Source organism: Eschrichtius robustus, chromosome 3 (genome assembly GCF_028021215.1).
Source record: "Eschrichtius robustus isolate mEscRob2 chromosome 3, mEscRob2.pri, whole genome shotgun sequence".
Taxonomy (NCBI): domain Eukaryota; kingdom Metazoa; phylum Chordata; class Mammalia; order Artiodactyla; family Eschrichtiidae; genus Eschrichtius; species Eschrichtius robustus.
Window position 1 is genome coordinate 80,212,319 of NC_090826.1, and position 14,491 is coordinate 80,226,809.

Sequence of the window (14,491 nt, forward strand, 5' to 3'; positions counted from 1 at the left end):
GATAACAAAAAAAGTCAGTTCCCCCCAAATTTTCATTTTCTGATAACTTTAAACACCTTGGCATTTTTAAGATCCAGGTGGTGTTTTATCAGTAATTTAACTTAAGGATTGTTAATCAATACTAAATTTTAAAAGTTCATTTTGTCCTATCAATTGAGTTTATTTTCCATAATCAAAAGAGTCATTTTCTTAGGCTTATTCTAAAAAACTGAATTTCTTTCTAAAACACCATACTGCCTGCCCATCTCTGTCCTGTTAAGGGGCATTTAAAAAACAATTACTATTACATACTTAAGCATATTACAATCATGCAGCAGAATATGCCCATATGTTTTCAAATATTTGAATTAGAGTTTTAGGTTCAATATTTTCTTTAAGATGGGAGGGTTTTTTGTTTTCATAAAATTGGTTAACAAAAAAGATTGTTACATATAGACACCACCCAGTAGTTTATCTGGAATTAAGTACATCTTCAGTGAAATAACCCCAGACTGATGAGGCTGCTTGGTAGCAGTGAGACTGTGGAAGGAAAGAGACAGCATTGTCGGTGCAGGTAATTTTCACCCTGAACATGGTGTGTTTGTTTTTAAAATTTTAAATCCTTGTCCTATAGTTGCCAAGACTTCCATCTCTGCTATGGATGTGCATGTGTACAGGGTCTGTGGATTTGAAGCAGCAAAGCACTATGTGCTGCAAATGGCTCTCCAGTCCAGGTTTAGGAAAACCTTGTATGCTTGCAGTTCTGTGATTCAGAGCCTCAGCCAACATGAGCCCCTGCAGATGTCTTCTACTCTGGTGTGGACGGCAGTGTTCCTGGCAGTCTTGTGGGTTAGACAGGACCCCTGGGCACAAGAGCATGGAGTGGGAAATATCCCAACTGTAGTAGTGACAGCCTCGTCCTCCTGGACAAGGGAAGTAGCAAACATCACAGATTTATTTCTTCCACACAAAATCAGTTGGTGAGGTTTTTTACTTCCTTTCATTTTATGAAAACAACATAGAAATTCAGTGCAAAATGGGTTTCAAACTAAAATACACAGAAATCAGGAAATACAATTTTCTAAATAGAGTGTAAAATATGTCTCATACACTACTCATGCCAGAATTTCCTTGTGGCAGGCAAATTCACTGAAGACAAGATCTGCAGTGTATCACAATGCAGTGTGGAAACCACAAGTGTGACTTCCCTTTCTTTTAATCTTAATTGCAATACTATAGTAAATCTGGTTTCAGATCAGGCAAAGTGTGATCTATATGTAGATCTTTTATATAGTCTATGACTGTCTACATGCAACCCAGCCTATAAGACTGATTTCTAAAATTAAGGGGAAATTTTAAAAGAAAATCTTTTGACAGTGGCTTTTCTGTTTTCCTCTGGCCATAGATTTGGGGTAGGCTGTTTTCCTACTGTCCTGCCAGTTGTTCCCAAACCTCACTGGGGCCAGGAAATGAACACAAGTTAGGTTTAAGATATGCTAAGAGAGACTTTCTGCTTGGGACCAGCCTGAAGACTACATTTCCCACTTTGGAACTAACACCCACACACTCCTGCTGCAGTGAGAGAAGTAGGCATTTGGAGAGAGCAAGAAATTCTGTGGAATATGAGGTGGGGGGTAAGATATACAGAAAAGACGGAGCTTTTCTCCCATTATCCCAAGGGGGAAAAAAGTCAATAACAATACATAATTGTAAAGAGTAAAGAACCAGCCTAAGGTTAATCTGCTAACTGGTCCTGTTCTCAATGTGTAGAGAGAACATCCCCTCCACCTCAACGTCTCATTCTCAATGCCTGACTTGTAGAAAACAGGTCTAAATAGCTCTACACCTATTTTCTAGAGAGCTCAAAGGCTGAAGGCATTGTTTAGATTCAGATGTCCTGCAACTAATGTCAGTCCTTTGCAAAACAGGAGGTTCTCTCTGACTGGAAACAAAATAGAATTGGAAATTCCTGAGCAGGTAGTTGCAACGTCTGGACAGAGATCCTGGAGGAGAAGCTTCCAAATTTTGCCAAGAACTAGGAGTGTCTGCATCTGAAAAAAGGAGGGGGGGGGGCAGTGCTCTTGGACTCTGAGTGCGGAGACTACTCATGTGAGTATATGTGTGTGGGTAGGCGAGAGATAGTGGTCAGGGCCTGACTGTATCTTCGGACTGTAACCTACACAACAGGTGGGATTAGATCACTAAGAACACTTCCTGGGGGGTTTCTGGCAGTTTTGGTAATCTTGAGGTACCTTCTGCATGGCTTTGGAATTTCAAAGGCCAGTACTCTGCCTGCCCTCCATGGTCACCCTTTTCTATGGGAGAAGAGCATATCCCAAGGAGGAAGCCAACTTTTAAAGTACACGAACACAATCCCCATTCCCTGTAGGCCTGAAGAGAAATTCAGCGGGGTAGCACTTTCCTGCTTTCTGAACACATCACGCACCAACTTACCCAGGGCGCTTCACTGAGGGCAGGCAAATAGTGGGTCAGGGAAAGGAGATACAACCTTAAAACAGAAATAAACAAGTATTAGTCTAGCCTCTCCTCCTTACCCTGGTCCTTCCCTCCCTGCCTCTGCTCTTAAATGGCTCCTTTTCCAAGGAGGAGCAAGGTCTGTTTTCTGATGTAGGGCCCCAGATGCTCTGTTGCTGCAACTTAATTTTGTCATTGCTTCTTTTCAAAGATTATTTGGAATGAATTGTTTCTTTTGTTTACTATCTAACAAATGACCTCTGCTAATCTTATATTTTATCTCTCTAACATATGGAAAAGCTATTTATTCTAGCCAATCACAATAAAGTGAAGAAAACCCCATTTTATGGAAAAGTATATATCACTAGTCTGTTGATCATTAAAGATATGATTACCAGTGAAAACCCTCTGAAGGTGGCACATTTATGCTTCCAGGAACAGATGGGGACACGCATTTTCCTTGCAAATACTTTTGAAATTGCTCTACTGGTAGCAGTATAAAAATGATATACAGATGCCAGGGCCGGCATGGCCAGGATGAGTGCGCCAGATTTACACAGTAAAGCTTTCACACACAGACTGTCAGTTTTGATTGATCTCTACTATACCTCAGGAACTTGTTGACTAGGTAAGGAAACAGTGCAAATAATTCACTGCAGCAAGTCAGATAATTCACACAACCAATCGGTCTGCTTCACTTTCTGGCTGTGACATATGAGCCTTCCCTACAAGATGCATCATTTTCCAGCTTGAGCAATATTCAATGTCAGGGAAGAAAAGGTATTAAAGCCACACAAAAGGTGGCGGACTATCGCAGGACCGAAGTTGTTTTGGTAATGGAGGCCAGATCCTGCTCTACTCTAAGTCCTACCAGAGCATTCAGGCCCAATTGTCATTATCATATTGATTAAAAAAAAAAAAAGTTCATCATAGTGCAGTTTTAGGTTTAACGCCAACAGATCGGGAAAGAGCAAAGAATTATCCCACAAAAGCACAACATTCTTACCACAGGGACGTTTCCCTGTTCCAGTTCACTGATGGAGTTGATTAAGTTTAAATGAAGCAGACACTGGATAAAAGTAAGGGTATTGACCACTGGGCACCTCGATCCCTGCTTGAAAGGACCTGATACATGCAGAAAAGCAAGATTTGCTAAATGCTCTAATCTTCAATCAAATCTTACATCAGTACAGACAAAGTTTGGTAATGAGAGATTCAATGAAGCATGCGGGAGAAAGAATTAATCCTCTTGGTCTAAACTGGCTTCAACTTTGAAGCTTGCTCCGGAGGAAAGACAGTTATCTAAATGCTAAATAAGAAACTTATTGTACTTTTCATGGCATGCTAATCTTTTGTCTATTTCATCTCTATTATGCGTATGCTCCTAGATTGCAGTTGTCATGGTGATCATATCAATCTACGCTCAGGGGATGGTGGTGAGAAGCCAGGCGCGGATGTGGAGATCACCCCCACGCAATCCACATTTCGTAAAAAACAGAGCAGGAAGAAGTAAGCGGGCACCTGACACCTTCCCGGCTCCTTCTCACCAGGCCTGGCCGCTCCAGTCAAGGGCTAAGAAGCCTTGGGCCTTCCTGTGCCATTCCAGGCGAGGCCCCCTCCCCGAGGCTAGCGGCATTTGGTAATGGTGGTAATGGTGGTGGGGAGGGGGTCAGGCATCCTTCCTACCCCAAACTCCTTTCTCCTTAGCAGTTCCCAGCTTTTAGTCTAGAGGCTCCTCCCCCTCCTCACCACTTCCCCTTCCTCCAAGCGCTGGCATCTGCGTGTGGAGAGGCTGACTGGAGAGGGAAGGCAGAGAGGCAAGGGCTTGGACACTTGTCGGCCCCACCCTGCAGGCAGTGCCTCGGGGCGGGGAGCTGAGTCAGCCGACTCTGAGTGCAGCAGAGGAATGAACACCAGATAGAGAAGAGCGGCCCATGAAGCCCTGGCGTCGGGAGGAAGCTAGAGGGTCGGTCACCCGAGGCCCTGGCGACCAAAGGTGACTCTGGGCCCTTTATGTGTTTTACAAAAGTTGCCAAATTAAGACGGGATTATAACTGCTCGAGTCCTTGTCAGCTGAGGCTGAAAGGTTGGGAGCCTCAAATATGCCCCAGCAGTGTTGATGAAAAGCTTAAAAAGTAATAAAAGGGAGAAAAGAGCCAGGAAAGTAACATGTATAACTCTTATTAAAGAGAAGAGCCACAGAGAGGTTGTGAACTTGAATCACTGTTTGAACTTTAATTTGTTCATTAACAGGATTTGCCCCTCACTGCGAATGTTATTACTTCCTCTGCCGCTCAGCAACAACTCTGGGCATAATGAAAGAGTCTGGCAAAAAGTTAAATGCCTGGTAATTAATTCATTTAATTGAAAAAAGGGGGAAGAGGGAGAGAGAGGTCCCACTGCAGGAGCACAAGGCAGAGGGTTTGGAGGAGGGGGCAAAGCTGAAATCTGCATGGAGGCCCTCTCCGAGGCCTAATGTCCGCCACCCATGCAGGAGGGGAGACCTGGTCTCTGATGAGGCTCTTTTCAGCAAATTAATGCCAAGAGTACCCTGAAGACCCTCTGCCCAATGCCACCTGTCCCTGGTCTGAACCTCTCCTCGCCGGAGTTTCAGCCAGGAGCTACTTTGGATGGTCTCTTAGGGTAGAATGGACACCAGAAATCCAAAATTAATATATACTCAAAAAATCTTTCATTAAAAAGTAGGGAGATGTCTTTTGCTTTCTCCCCTTCCTTCTCTTGAAATAGGTTTCTCATGCAGTCTTGTTTCCAGGCTGGAGTGAAAAGGAGTGCCAAGAGCCGGATATAACCTGCTTGCTGGCATCTTCATTAGCTTTACAACATCAGGCTTGCTTTCTGCCCCCTCCCACCCCAGCAGATGATTTCAATAAACTCAGGAGATGAGAAATGAAATACACTCCCTGCCTCTGCTCAGAAGCAACAGGACAGTCTGCTTTGCCTCTAACCTCACAGGGCCTGCCTTTCCCTGTGTCACTGAGCTCCTTCCTGTGTTGGTCAACCACCGCACACAGTCCCCTTACTCATGTACCCTCCTTCTGAGGCAGGCAGAGGTAGCCACAATTAACTATTGAGACACCCCAGATACCCCAGAGCTATCAGCACCACGTCGCCCTTACAGCCAAACGACAGAACAGCAAAATTCAGGAAATCAGTAGTAGGTCAGTTATCCTTTGCTACTTAATATGTTTAAGGCCCACGGCTGAACAATAGGCAGTTTCAGTTTCCTCACATTTTAAAAACTGGTGTCCATATAATCAGTGTGACTTTCTTTAGAAATACAATTATCTACCATGTATTCTCCCATTTCAATGCTACTAGGGACAGAAAAAAGAGTGGTGAGGAGAGAATGAGAGACTATAAATGAATTCCCTAGTATCCAAAACCATTTCCTAGGTTTGTGTTTTTAATTAAATCACTTCTAAACCCCAGGGAGAAGACAGTATTTTCTCATCCAAATCACACTGTCACCAAATAAATAAAGTCATCAAATTACCACTTTGCTGGCAACATCCTCCCCATTTGACCCAATGCCACTTGGTACTAACAATCCTAACCTCAAACTCCAAACAATTATAAATGATCTATACTGTGCCTTCCAGAAAACCAGTGATAGGCACACACTCGTGTGCATTAACAGGAAGGGGAAAGGAGTTTTAAAAGAGGCTATTTTATAAGCTGAAGCAAGTTCTAGGGTTTATTTAGCATTAAAATTACTTCCCACCTTTTATAGTCCCTGGATATTGAGTGAGTTCTATTTTCCAAAGTTGTGGATCTATACTAATTTTATTCTGGACAACTGACACTAAATATTAAGGAGTCTACAAACAAAACAAAACATTCCCTCACTCCACACTGCTGAGCCCTAAGCTCCTTTTACAACAGAAACTTTAAAGAGACCACACCAACCAGGTCTGGTAACCTTGCCACTATCCTAATCTAGACCCTTATCAGTTTACACATGCATGAGTGAGTTTCTTCCTTCCTCCAAAACAGCCTGCCCAGTGCCTTGAGATTAATTTCTCTTAAACCCCTGCTTTACTCAAAAACCTTGATAGCTCTGATAGCCTATAACAGCCCCACCCAGCTCCTTAAACTGGCCTTTAAGCCTCCTCTCCACTCCCCCTGTAGGCACTAACTGGCTGTTTCTGCTTTGTTTTACACTACTAGCCTACACCAGGCAAGACAGCTCTTCAGGAAGACAGCTCCCCCACTGTCCCCTGAAAACACCACGTGAATTATCTTCATTTTATTGAACACTTGTGAGGTGCCAGGCACCATGTTAGGCATTACAAACATTACCTCATTTCCCTTCAATTTAATGAGATATGATTATACCCATTTTAGGGCTGTAGAAACTGAGACTAAAGAAATTAAGGTACTTGTCCAACCAAGATCTCACAGCAGAGACAGGATTCTTACGCTTACCTATCTGACTTAAAAACTGGATTACTTTCCATTTGGCATACTCTCACCCCTGCTGTACTGTGTGTTCTAATCACTCCTTCTCCTTGCCATCTGGAATGCCTTCTCAACTCCAGTACACATATCTGAATCCCACCCGGCCTGCAAATCCCAGAGAGAAATTCCCACCTCTATCTTGAAATCTTTCACTACCATCCTAGTCCTTGGCAGACTGCTGAAACCATTCATTATCTGCAGCTCTTACTTGGCACTCCTATGCTCTGCCCTGTACTATTATGTCAGTTTTCATTTAATCAGTCCCTTCCAACCATACAGTAAGCTCCTTGAAGAGGGAAATTCGCCCTATATTTCTTTATATTCCTCGCTCACTCTCCAGAGCCTAATAATAGCTTCCATTTGTTGAGCACCCTCACGCACAACAATCCTAAAAAATAGACACTGTTATTATTGCCATTTTGCAGATAAACTGGGGCTCAGAGGGATTAAGAAACTTGCCCAAGCCACTCAGCAAGTAAGTAGCAGATGTGATATTCAAACACAGACTGTCTGAATCAAATGTCCCTTTCTCCTTAGCCAACACATTGTACTGGCTCAAATACAGTCTGTCTTACACAACGTGAATTTATGAAGTGTCACTGTGTGGAGGATACTCAACAAACCTCTAGAAAATATCCTCTAACCATGACTTAAGACAAGGGCACTGTTTTCCTCTTCAGCAGGATAGCCTCTGAAACTCAACAGAAGAAAGGATGAGTGTATACATCCCAGACCACCCCTTCCATTCTTCCCTCCTCTCTAGGAACCATGCCCCCTGTTGGTGGGAGCCAATAACACCACTGTCTGTATCTGTACTGGTGTTTCTCTGAGATAGAGAGGTGGATTACCCTGCCCCAAGCAGCCTCTACCTTTCAAATACACAGAGGAAAGTAGGGGAAAATGAAAGATACAAGTGTTAATTTTTTTAATGGCCTGCAAGGGCTGGGAGGTCTTGCAGTCTCTGCAGCAAAAGTGGGTTGTTGCTGTGGGAAGAATAACAACTGCAAAAAAAAATGTTCACAGCTGACCAATTAAGCCAATACGTGGAACTCCATCTAGCTTCTTGTTCCAAGACATGTAGGTGGCAATGGGGATTAATAAAATCTCTAAGATAAGAACTTCTGAGAGTACAAGAATCAAGGCCTGGAAGCCTGGCTACTTTTCCCCACATGGAGATTGTGCCTTCAGTGCCAATGCTAAAGACCTGGACCTGATAGTATTAAGCAAGCTAACAGGTTTCTTTATTTCCCACAGGTCTTAAGGAAACGTTAAAAAAAAATTCTGGCAATGGTAACAGGGTACTTCCTATGAATTCGAGAAAGGGAGAATAATGACTATATGATGACTTGTCTCTAGTACCCATGCGAAAACTAGTCTATTCTCCTAAATTCCCAAAGATAGATTTCCATCTTCATTTATATTTTGGTTTAAATATCTGGACAGCTCAAGGGCTACAACCCTTACCTTCACCTACAAAACCCATGTTGTGGCACACAAAAGCTTGCACATGCACAGCACTTAATAAACCAAGTCGTTCCATTTATTTCATCTCAGACAAGGCTCAAAACTACCCCTTGAAGTAAATGTATTATATACATTTTGCCTATGAGAAAACTAAAATTTGCTTCAAGTAACACAATTGGTACATGATAAACCTAGTCCCCACTCCTAGTCAAGGATACTTTCCCAGTTCTCAGGGCAATTTCCTGCCACTTCTATATTCTGGATCCACGTGTGAATTCTGTAAATCCAAAACCAGGAACCTTTCTATCTGAAAGAGATGGGCCTCAAGCTATACCAACCAGACTTCTATTATAACTACCTGGCCATACTAAGAGTTCCCCCACCCTAATCCTGAAGCTATAAACACTATATACAAAATTTAATATTTAGATTCAAATTAAGAAATATTTGGATGGTTCTTAAATCTATAGGATATGAGCAGGTGCAATGGTTGGGCTACCCATTCCAAAAGAAAGGCTAACATCACTGCTACTTGTTTTTCCACAATTGTCATTATTTATTGAGGATGTGCTGGGTACCTGACACTTCCTTATACTTGTAACATATAATTGAGGAGCCGTTTTATCTGCTAACAGACAAACAGTCTCTTCCCCAGAAAAGACCTGGAATTGGATCTGTCCACCTTGTTCACTGACCTTTTAGTTGGGTATGTAACTCTGATATCCTGGGTCCAGCAGGTCCCCTTCCCTAATTTCTGAGCAATAATCAAACTCATCAAAGCAGACAAAACTCAAAGTTCCAGATCTTATAAATGGGTGAAATAAGGATATTCTTTTTGTCTCAGCTCAAACTTGGTTAATCTCCATATCCAATCTAACTGTGGGGTGAAAGAGAGGAATATATTTGATGATTTGGGACTGTTGCCCTATTTCTTTGTCTGCTAGCTGACCTTCCCTCTGTAAGTGCATCAGCATTTGCAACATTCAGTTTAAGCAGGAAGGCTCTTTCATCTTTGTCCTCTGGCCTTGATCTCTCCTGATCATTATAGCCTGGATCCCTGCTAATCACTAATGATCCTGTGGCCCTCTATATAATACTAAAGGTATTAGACCTGAATTCTTAGAAAAATTCCTACTCAGCTAATTACATTCTTTCTGCTTTTCTTGGTTCTCCATATAGTCTCAGCTGGAGCTGAATTTGAATTATTCCCTCAGATTTTAAATTATTTGCTGGTGGTTTTTGGAAACTATTTCTTTCTTTTTTTTTTAATTTTTAATTTATTATTTATTTATTATGTTTATTTTTGGCTGTGTTGGGTCTTCGTTTCTGTGTGAGGGCTTTCTCCAGTTGTGGCGAGTGGGGGCCACTCTTCATCGCGGTGCGTGGGCCTCTCACTATCGCGGCCTCTCTTGTTGCGGAGCAGAGGCTCCAGACGCTCAGGCTCAGTAGTTGTGGCTCACGGGCCCAGTTGCTCCGCGGCATGTGGGATCTTCCCAGACCAGGGCTCGAACCCGTGTCCCCTGCATTGGCAGGCAGATTCTCAACCACTGCACCACCAGGGAAGCCCTGGAAACTATTTCTAAACTCTTCTCTTAGATGAATTCAACTAATTATGATTCAAAAGCCCCATGACCTACCTCTTTCCATCTCCCTCTCTCTTTACCTTGAGTGTCTTTCTACCCCGTCTCCCATATTCTGGTCTTGAATATCATAAAGAGTTTAAATTCACTGAGGAGGGAGTTTCATAATTCTGTATTTTGCACAGCATATAGCATATTGTTAGCTTACAGCAGTACACAGTAGTTCCATTACATATATACTTTGGGGTCTCTATTCACAACCATCTACTAAAAATGACGAATGTTTTATTCCACAAGTTAGACTTCACCTACAGTTGAAGGATCACTGAGTTTTTTTGACAATGGTGAATGCCTTGCTCACTAAACAGAACACAGGTTAAGTTTGATTTCTTAATTGAGTATGATTCCTTTGTATTTCAAGGAATGTGGAGCACCAAATCTATAGAACTATATATGGCAATCCTGATTTTAGCCCATGACATCTTGGATTTTTCCTACCCAAGCCCATATTCTAGAACTTAACAGCTTTTGTTATCATAGCAGCAAAATTGAACTCTCATAAAATCCAGATCAACCAAATTCTTGACAATATAGATTTCTGAAGTAAGATGTCTCTATACTGCATACCAATGTACTAGAGATGTATATGATTGTTAAATTAATAATTCATTGATAATCAAAGAGACTCTACAAGCTCCAAATGCACACTTTTCTTAAGAGTTTTCCCTTGGCAGCTACTTTTACTCCAATGGTGCTGCCAATGTTCAAACTATTCTTGTGTAATGACTTTAGAACTAGTTTAAAAGCTACTCAAGAAAGACATCTAATAGTCTTTCCAATTGTTTTGACCCCCAAATTACATTACCTGACTTGATCACCCACCTAACTCTTCAGGGCACAGAAGGTCTTTAAAGGAAGATGACTTACTGCCTCCAAGGCTTTTTAACAAGATGTGCTGTGGGTTCTGAAGAGTGCCCAAATGAAGAGCTTCAAAATAGGTTTGAACAATGGCAGCAATGGAAGCATCACTGCAATAAGTGACAGACTTCCAAGATGACTAGTTGGATAGGACACTAAAATGTATGTGTAAGTTCTGATACAGTGGACTATATTAGTTTATAGTCATATCTTGGTTACTTAGTTATGGCCCTACGGCACAATATTAGGGTTAAGGATAAAATTATTCTTAACATCTTCCATTATTGCACTTCACAAAATTTTACACTCTTTAGGTGCATCTTATAGATGTCATACAAAAATGTCTTGATATTCAAGGACCTAGGCATTGTTTAGGATGAAACTACAAATAATTGAGAGAAACATCTTGGATGTTTTTCTCTGTTTATCAAGCCAATGAAAATGAATTTTAAACAGGTGTACTTGTAACTACTTGAAATGTGTTTGTCTTCTTGACTTAATTGTAGGCAATTCTTACTTCAGTTTGGGGAAAAAAAGGGGTATGCGGTTTTGATTTTAACTAAAATTATAGTGCTTCACTCACATAACAAAAGCCAGTCTAGCACACCATATAAGAAGCAAGACCTTTTAAGGAAAACTTTATATTCTAAAATTATTAAAAGGACATCATAAACCCATTCAATCATGCAGATCCTTTAAACTTTGCTTTGAAAGTCTTAAGGAGAAAAAAATATGGTACTGTGACTAGGGCATAGGCTGGAGAAAACTTTCTGATTTCTAATTTTCCTTCCCTTACCTTACTACTTGAGAGAAGTCAATACAATTTTCCGTTTGTATAAATGAAAGGTCAGTTTTTAACTCTTTTATAATAATATTCCTTGAGCCAGAAGAAGATATATTTTCCACATTTTAGTTACATTTCAACAATTATGTATTATATGCCTATAGGGCTCATGTTCAATGGCAAAGTGAAGTGGACCTGTAGCAGATAATGAATAAATAGTTATTGAATTAATGACTGGAGGAAAAGAAAACCATACCTTGGGTGAACACATGCACAGTTCATGGTAAAACTAACTCCCACGGGATTTGGTCCATGTAAATACAGCTTCTGTCTATTACATAATATCAAGCCTAAAGCGTCTGCTTAGATTTGGATCACTTTAGATTTCAGAATTCAGTCATTAGGACCCTAGCCATACTTTTGAACCTAATCACTTGTTTCATGTGACTCCTGATATAATCAAAGTCTTTAATACCCATGAGTAAGTAGTAACCATTAAGGCCGGAGTTTTACAGAAAATTTACCTGACTTCCATACCTGAGCTAAATGGATCATTTCACACATGCAGTACTTATGCTAAAAGCATAAGGTTTCTCATTTAAGCTAGCAGACGATTATCTTTCACAACAGAGGCATAAACATAACCAGTTACCTCACTTTTCCAATTATTCCAGTTTTAGAAGATGTTTGTTCTCATAAATAGAGCTCTATCACTGGCTTACAAGCACTATTTATTTGGTAGCACATATAACACCTTCGTTCCTTGGTTTATGTGATAGAACAGGACTAAGACAAAACCGTCCTCCCTCCTATGGGGACTTTTGTGAGTACCTTGATAAATACCTACAAAATGATAAATGCTACTACCTCTTTCAGCATTTTGAAAGATGTCAACCAAACACAAAATATTTTTGGTGTGTGAATTAAAATGCCTCTTACTGATGGTCTCAGATGTTTCCTTGTAAGATAGCGTGTCAAGAACTGGCTTATATATTATCCGTCCTCCAGACTGACATCACACTTCATAATAGCTTGGTATGATGACTGCTGTCAAAATCGCCTGCAAGGAAACATCCGTGCCCTAGATTGACATAATTTATTAGCATAACACAAGACTAAAAACCGAAGAACACCATGCGAAGCCTGACTTCAAGCACACGGATAGGGGGGTCTGCTACGTGTGGGCGAAGGGCCTCAATCCTTCTCACGCTCTAACTTAGGAAGAGAATGAAAGTTGCCTGGAAGTCTCGGGGGCGGGGGAGGAAAAGGCCAGACTGGCAAGTGCCCGCGACAGGAGGAGAAAAATACTGTTTTTTCAAAGTCGAATCCCATCCAGGGATAGGTTTCTCTTCTCCGTGACCACCACACGACAGCACACACCTTGCGGGAAATGAAATGCAAGCGAGGGCGCGGCGGCCTCCGAGGCGGCTGGGGAAGCCGACCCAACGGAGCGGGGTCCGGGGCCGGTACGCTCGGAGTGGCCTCGGCCGAGCTCTCCCGCCGGCGTCCCGCGCAGGGCTTTTAGGCCGCGCTCTCGCCGCCTTCCACAGCGCGTAACCCGCCGCCCTGGAGACCCCGGCATCACCTCGCGGCGCCAACCGGCCCGGCCCGCCCTCTCCTCGCCCTCTCCTGGGGGGGGCCGGTGGGCGAGGCTCCCTCAGAGGCTGCGACGCTCCGCACGCGCCCCTCCGCAGTTGCGGCGTGAGAACCAGAGCTACCGGGGCTGCGGGCCCCAACTGCACACAAAGCCCCCGACGGCGCCGCGGCGCCTCCAGCCTCGCTACTCCCGCTCCCGGAGCTCAGAGAGCGGTGGTCCGCATTACGGCGTCCGCTCCCGCGGGGAAGTCCCGCTGAGAGGAAGCCTCCAGCGGGAGGTGAGATCCCGCTCACGCGAGCACCCCCGCCCCCGAGCAGGGCCCTCTGCCCGACGGAGACTCTCACTTCAAACGAACAGGCGCTGCCGCCTGCGGGAGGAGGGAAGCGCGTGGGGAATACTCACACTGGGTCTGGCCGCGCCGCGGAGGGACCTCGCCGGGAAGGACACGCGGGCTCGCGCAGGGGGAGCGGAGCCCCAGCGGGTGGCACCCGCGCCGCCGCCTCGGAAGGGAGGCCTCTACCGTCCGACCGCGGACCTGCAGCCGCCGCGTGCGCGCCGCCGCCGGCCCCGCCCATCGGCCCCGCCCCGTCCCGCAGGCCCCGCCCCCCGGCCCCGCCGGCCCGGCCCCGTCCAGCTCCCCGCCCCGCGCCTCCAGCCTCCTTTCTCCAGCCGGCTCCCTCCCCTCCTCTCTGCCTGCCGCGTGCAATCGGCTCTCTGACCAACGCGAAGGGACGTGGAAATCCTTCCACGAAAATGAGAAGTGATATCCTTTTGATGGCTATAATTTATTCCAAATCGTCCCTGGACTGAAACGATCAATTAGCAGCCCGAAACGCACTGTGAAGTAAATTGTCACACTCTCTATTACAGGCTGGTTATCATATATTTATAAGGTGTGTTTTCTGCAATCAGAACCAACAGCGTGTTGAGCGATCAGTCATACACGCGCTTCTTCAAAAAGAACGGGAAAGAAGCTCCAGCACGGGGGTGGGGGGCGGGGAACGTCCTTTGGACAATTATTACTTTTCCCACCCTTCCACAAGGGTGTTGTTTCCTCTTGGCATCTGGGAAGTGCAGTGAGGGCGAGAGCTCTGCGCCAGCTCTCATGGCCGCTCCTGTGACCGGGGAGCAATGTCCCTGTGAGCAACAGGGAGACTCGCAGCCCAGAGAGGAGACGGTTCCTTACCGTGAAATACAGATCAGACAGGATTACGC

The 14,491-nt window shown here is 43.9% G+C and overlaps 1 long non-coding RNA gene across 1 annotated transcript in view; it reads right to left on the minus strand.

Annotated features, from left to right (window-relative positions):
* LOC137761155 (uncharacterized) overlaps window positions 1-13,771 on the minus strand; it is a 19,322-nt gene extending 5,551 nt beyond the window's left edge. Inside the window, exons 1-2 of the long non-coding RNA XR_011073397.1 lie at window positions 13,679-13,771; window positions 2,434-2,488 (exon numbers count right to left, since the gene is read on the minus strand). This is a non-coding gene — a long non-coding RNA (uncharacterized lncRNA). The remainder of the gene's footprint in view (window positions 1-2,433; window positions 2,489-13,678) is intronic.
* Window positions 13,772-14,491: the final 720 nt, after the last annotated feature.